Genomic DNA, 7378 nt, shown 5'->3' on the forward strand with positions numbered 1-7378 from the left:
GCCAAACCCATCTCAATGAAAACGAACACAAAAAACTAAGTGATAATACGACTATTAGTAAGCATAATAATAACAATATAAGTAAGATATCACAACTAAATCTCAATGCATAAACTCGGATAAATCAATTAATTAGCACATATACATACAACCCCGAACGATAATAAAAACAATAGGATCGGTAAAATTGTGTTACCTTTAATCACACAAATCAAATAGTCGGAAATAGTATAAATTGATCCCAAAAGAAGCAAGGAAAGTCATGGCGATACCAAACGATGATAACGTGGTGCCCTTAAAATAGTAGTACCACGTATAAAGAAAAGTTGAGTGATTATTTTGAGAAATTTGGACTGATGATGATGGTGTATTTAATAGAGGAGGAGGATGCTGAATGCTAGGCCAACGAAAAGGTAACAGACCAGGCCAAAATATAAAATTGTAGATAGCTAATATAGAGATGAGTTGGGCGGCTTAAATAAAAACAAGCGTATAAGCCTTTTGTATAAAATCCGGTGTTAAACCCTAGATTGTATATAAATCAACAATATAAAGATTTTTTTATAATTTTCTATTTACCAAGTGATTAAAATAATATATAAAATAATAATATCTTCTCGAAAGATATGGGTATTACAACCACCGCAGTTCCACGGGGATCAAGAAGGCATCATTGGACTGGTGTCGACTGCCACAGTCGAACCAAGGCTGAGATACATATGGAATTACTACCAAATACACATTGTATTGCTACCGGATACACAAATCGACTTGTGTATTCGCTAGTAATAGCATGTGTATCTGGGTTGCTAATTTGTGTACCTAGAGTCCTAGAGTAATATAAACCATTTCAGAAACTAGTCCCGCAATCAGATTTGTGATCCCCCTTGGATATTCTGCTGGTAACGCGGAGCTTAAGCTCCTTCATGTCCCCTCCGGAGAAGGAAAGCGCCAACTTGCGTTGGATAATAAGACCATCATGGCTGTCTATCGCTTTTCGGTGATTGTCTCGAATGCTTCTTGGAGGTCCATCCCATGTTAATTTTCTCCCATATCCACCCACCTCTAAGCTGTGATTATACTTTCGAGCTTCACTATCATCACCCATGAACCGAAGAAATGCCATATAAACGGGAGCCATGCCAAACTGGAATGGTTCAAAGTGCAAGCAAAAATACTAACCAAATCAATGAAAGACCTGAAACGCGTATAACAGTAAAGCAGATTCGTTAAATTACAAGCTTAAATAATTAAGTGCTCTCAAGCTGGTTCAACATACTTCTAAGTTGCATAAGTCACTCAGTCAGTAAGCCGTGACCAACAATTTGCAGCATGAAGAAACGACACAATCGATATAAAGTGATATGATTATAATTCCACCAATTGAATGCTCTGAAGTTTGAGCATTTCGAAGTTCAATTCACTCCCTACCACTGTCTGGTCCATCTTTTACTGGCAGATACAAAAACAACAGTTAGAAAGTCTGCAAGCTTTCCTCCGAAATCAAGCATATTATCGAGCTTCCACGATTAAGTTTTTAGTACTTATCGTCTATTTTAATTGGGCTCACATAAGGGTATCCACTACGAGTACATCCAACTATCAAAGTGTTTAATTCGCCAAGACTCAATTCAGATATACTCAGGTCTCAGACCCTGTCCTCATTTTGAGGACATGTGGCATCGATAGATACTCGGTAGTTAATAGAGAGATGTGTGAGAACAAAAGGTTTTCAAAGTGACAAAGTTAAATTCATTGGAAAGTCTACTAAATGCTTCGAACAGATTCTCTGTGTTCCATCTTCTGTCCGAAGATGGCACGGCACATGAAAAACATGAAAATGAGACAGATACTACTATTTGAAAATATAAGCCAGTTAACGATACATATAATCTGGCCGAGTTGGAATTTGCTAGTAAAGTAACTTTCACATTATAAAAACTATTCTTAAACTGAATTATATGGGATTACTAATAATTCAATATCAAATAATTTTGTCCCGTCGCCGCTCCCCCAATAAGTAACTAACATTATTCTTAAACTGGTAATGAGGATATTTTGTACTGTCTAATCGACGTATAGAAATCGATTAGAAAACAGCAAAAATCCAAGCACACCCCAATGGTTCACAAGTTAGACACAAATATAACTAAATTATTCAAACAATGAAGTAGCAAAAATTGATTGAAAACAAAAACAAAACAGGACAAGTGAAGTGTATACCTAGTATAGAGAAAACGGAAACTGTGAGACGATAATGAAACCGATGAGCTTGGTAAGTACGAACACAACAAATTGCTGGTAATATAATGCTACAGGACGCAAGAAAATAAGAAATAATTAGCAAAATAACAGTAAAATTAGGGTTAGAATTATGAGAAAACTTAAATTTGTGAATAAATTGGAACAAACTTACATCAATCAACGAAGAACCGCAGAGACGCATGCAAGAAGAGGGAATGCGAAGTCGTTGACGCCATTTTGGGGGGAATGAGGCAGGAAATAAAATAGGGTTAGATTTCTTCCAATTAAGGCGAATTGGGGGAAAAGTAGAAAACAATGAAAATAGTACAAATTATAAACTTACATGACGAAGAATCTCGAAAATTTGATCGAAATTGGAGGATTGATGTGATGAATTTGAGCGAAATACGATCGAAGGCGTGGTTTACAGCGAAATAGTTAGGTAGAGATTCCGACGCCGGCAACTAATCGTAGTCGTCGGAGAGCGGTCGTCGGAGAAAAGTCGTCGGTGATGAGAAAGATGGGAAGTGTTAGGGTTAGTGAGAGTGAGTGTCATGGGTTACTGGGTTTGGGGTTTTGTTTGAAAGGTTAGGGGAGGGTAATATTGGCCGTGAATTATTTGATCTGAATGTCTATTATTAAGTTCGTAGGTTCGCACCGTAAAATAGTTCGTACGGGATCCCGATTCATATATATATATATATATATATATATATATATATATATATATATATATATATATATATATATATATATATATATATATATATATATATATATATATATATATATATATATATATATATATATATATAGGCGGGATCTCGTGAGTTTGGTTCTTACGGTGAGTTGTGAGTTTGAAAAATCTCAGCCATTAGATCAAAAGAAACCAAGGGCTGAGATCAAAAGTGACACGTCAGGAAAAAAAAAGGAAAGAAAAAGGAAAATAGACGGAGGAAAGGAAATTACAAACCACAAACTCCAACCAAAAATACCTACCATACGAACCCTAAAATTTGGGGAAAAATTTTGTAGCAAAAATAATTTCTTGTCGATTTCAACAATTAACAATCAATTTCTCAGTTTCTTCTCCAAATTCGAGCTAAACCCCCAATTTCAAATTCTAGGGTTTGGATATTTTCGAATTTCGACATCTCAAGGTCGATTTTGGACTTCTTTACTTGATGTTAAGGGAAATTTGAAACTTTCATGGGTTTATCATCTCCGTCATGGTCATTTCTTGAGCTTCAAAAAATTGCAGGTACAATTTTACTCATTTTATTACTGCTAATTTCAAGTTAATATAGTTGATTTGTGACCAATGTTTGTTGATTGAGGTTATTGTTCTTAAACGGGTTCCAGTTACTTAATTTTCCCTGTGATTTCTGGAATTTTGATGGTGTTATGCTAAAGAGTTGTTAGAATATTGTTGAATTTGTCTGATGATTGTTAAAACCCTTGCAGTCCGGTGTTTCCGAGTCTGTCGGGTTTTGATGGGGTTGTTGTGCTATCATTCGTTAATAACTGTTTTTCGGTCGATTATTGCCGCTAGCGAACTGTTAGTTCCGAACTTTGTCGGAGATAGGGAGAGGTGTCTTCATTGTAGCAGCAATAATTTCTCTGTCGTATGGTTTAATCGTAAGTTGTTCAATTTTGTACATTTTTTTTAGGTTTCTATTTCTGATAATTTTTGTTAAAAATAAGTATAGATATTCTATTCGATTCGATTTATACTTGATAGAACTTGTTGAAGCTATGATTGCTTATATTGTCGGCAATATGCTTATGTATGAATTGTATTTCCAATTTGATGATCTCGATTCTTCATTAATTGGTATGAGCTGATTAGGATTTGCTACTTATCGTTTCAAGTTTAGGGTAAGTGTTCGTCGTCAACCGAATTTATGTTATATTTCTCCTTAATGTAGTATTCTTTCTCTAAATTATTGAGTACAAGTTATTGATTTAGGCAACATTTGAAGATACAAGTTTGACGATTCAGCACCTGCTAGGCACCCTTTGCTTCAGCCCACAAAGACCTCTCTTGAACTTGCGGAGATTGGTAACATTATTCGTAGCCAAATAATCCTCTAATATTTCCAGCACAATTAAGGATGATGGCGCGAGAAGTATCGTCACCATTAATCTCTGGTCGGATTCCAAAACACCATATCCACCATTAGAAGGCCATCTGAGCAACGTCCGGTAGCGCGATGAAAAAAAGTTCGGCCATAGGGAAGCCTTGCATAGCTAAGCCCATGTCCATTCCTTTCCCGTATTACGTTCCCGGTGTCCGAAAGAGAGTCTCCGAATTGGTAGATTGCATCATACTCTATTGTTGGCATTTCTCCAATGTTGCTTCTAACGAAAGCTTTTATTCCTTTGGAGTTAATATGGTACAAAGAATTATGAACAACTGTAGGAGGAAATGCCTCATTTTGATTATTAGTGATAAAAATAATGACTTTATTAGTAAGAGTAGAGGGGGTTTATATAGGGGAATTAAGGGAATGATTATGGTCAGAGCTGTATGTACTTTATTTGTTTTCTAAGATTTATGGGAGAATTGAGCGCTGTTTTGTTTTGACTTATGGATTACTTTATTTGTGTGATGTATAGTGTCAGTATACACATTAATTAGGATTTTTTTTGTTTTTTTCCACCGAGCATGTGAATATAATAGTCAATTAACAATGGTGCTCTGGTCCGACTTCACTGATTCTGATCAGATGTTCAGTTTGATTTAGTTTGCTATGCAAATGGTGCTCTTATTGTGTAGATTTTTGGGGTATTGATTGTTTGTTATGTGGATATGGGAGATTATATAACTCAATTGTTGGACTGCTGTGTAGTTGAGGCTAATTTCGTATACATAATGCTGCATACTCATTTCTAAATCTACTGACAGTACAATACCATGATATGACACTTGCTGGAATCTGAGCTCGCTTGTTTCTCATGATACCAATACTCGGTCAGCTCGCCTCATTCAGCTCAAGATTTATTTGTGTTTGTTGATGCCGGCTGATGTTGGATGAATGGGGGGTTGGTGAGGGGGTATTTTCTAATGGTGAGTTGATTATATGTAATGTAACTAAATATGTAAAGGAGAAAGCATGCTAGCTTTTGGGATGATGATTTGTCGTGTCAACTTTCACCAATTAGCAAGTAGGATATCAGGCCTTACTGGTATTTCAGATGTTTTATATTGGCTATGTGCATAATACTTGCACACATGAATACATGATAATCAAACGGTAAGAATAACAATAATCAAACGGTAAGAATAATACTACAATAACACCTAACACCACAATAACATAAGAATAACACTACAATACCACCACAATAACACTACTATAATAGCACAATAACATGGTAAAAAAAAGAGAAAAAAGTCAAAGTAGTAAAAAAAAACAAAGTGACACCGGAATAACATCACAATAACAATACAACCAGAATAACAGCACAATAACACGTAGTAAAAAAAAGAAAAAAAATCAAAGTAGTAAAAAAATCTAAGTGACACCAAAATAACATCATAATAACACCATAATAACAACACAATAACACGGGGTAAAAAAAGAATAAAAAAAATCAAAAGTAGTAAAAAAAATCAAAGTGACACCGGAATAACATCACAATAACACCAGAATAAGAATACCACCAGAATAACAGGACAATAACATGGGGTAAAAAAAGAGTAAAAAAAATCAAAAGTAGTAAAAAAATCAAAGTGACACCGGAATAACATCACAATAACACGTAATAACAATACCAATTTAATAATAGTACAATAACATGCGGTAAAAAAAAAAAGAGTAAAAAAATTAAAGTAGTAAAAAAATCAAAGTAGTAAACAAATCAAAGTGACACCAGAATAACATCACAATAATGTTAGAATAAAAAGAGAATAACAAAGACAATAACACGTGGTAAAAAAAAAAATCAAAGTCGTTAAAAAATCAAAGTAATAAAGAATAATAAAAGACAATAACAAATGAATAACAATAACAAAGACAATAACATGTGGTAAAAAAAGAGAAAAAAATCAAACTCGTAAAAAAAAGCACAATAACAGCATAATAACACGAGGTAAAAAAAATAAGCGTAAAAAAAATTCAAGTAAAAAAAAATCCGGTGCAAAAAGAAAAAGAAAAAAAGGTAACATAATGAGTAAATTAAAGAAAAACATAAGAGAAAAAAATCAAAGTGGTAAAAAAAAGCATAATAACACGAGGTAAAAAAAAAGAGAAAAAAAATTAAAGTAAAAAAAAAGTAACATTAGAAAAAAAAAGAGAAAATAAGTAATGATAGTGGTTTTATATGACATGTAAGATTAGATCTTGACCATTCATCTCTAATATAATCTAGTGGTTGAGATTTCAAAGCGCAAAACTCACAACTCACCATAAGAAACCAAACTCACAAAATCGTATATATATATATATATATATATATATATATATATATATATATATATATATATATATATATATATATATATATATATATAGAGAGAGAGAGAGAGAGAGAGAGAGAGAGAGTCGGGATCCGGTGAGAACTCCTAAATATTTGAGGATTGAGTAACGTATGAAATATCACAACATATACAAAACAATATCGCGGGGAAAATTAACAAACAAAACCACCTAAAACTCCCAAAATCAGTCAATAGTTTCTCTCTCTAAAAAATCCAAATTCAATCTAAAATATTTCAAACAAAAATATATCACAATCCTCTCAAAAATCTCACTGAAAATATGCGAAAACCTAAAAATTCAAACTTGATTTCAACTGTATTTCAACATCCTAGATTTATTCATTCATTAGATTGAACACTCTCACTAGAATTCGCGCAAAAATCGTTGAGGTATATTTTTTTCTCGTTTTCTTTCATTTTTGTGATTTTATTTCAACTTATGTAGTGTTAAATTGATTTTACATGTTAATTTTGTTCGAAATTATTGTATGTATGTTGAATTACATGAATTTAATAGTATTAAATCAAAAAAATTGAACTAATCGTCAAGTTATTTAGTGTATTTTCATGTTCTTGCTGTAACTTTCTAAACATCTAACTTATAAATGATTTTAAACGTTTTTCTTTCATAATTCGACACCTTGAATCAAT

At 33.2% G+C, this 7378-nt stretch overlaps 1 long non-coding RNA gene across 1 annotated transcript; it reads right to left on the reverse strand.

Moving 5' to 3' along the window:
* Positions 1-644: 644 nt before the first annotated feature.
* LOC141633423 (uncharacterized) lies at positions 645-2925 on the reverse strand. Its single transcript, XR_012538193.1, has 3 exons — positions 2417-2925; positions 2224-2312; positions 645-1198 (listed from the first exon to the last, which is right to left on the reverse strand). It is a non-coding gene; the product is annotated as an uncharacterized LOC141633423 (long non-coding RNA).
* Between the last annotated feature and the right edge of the window lie 4453 nt (positions 2926-7378).

Source organism: Silene latifolia, chromosome Y (assembly GCF_048544455.1).
Source record: "Silene latifolia isolate original U9 population chromosome Y, ASM4854445v1, whole genome shotgun sequence".
NCBI lineage: Eukaryota > Viridiplantae > Streptophyta > Magnoliopsida > Caryophyllales > Caryophyllaceae > Silene > Silene latifolia.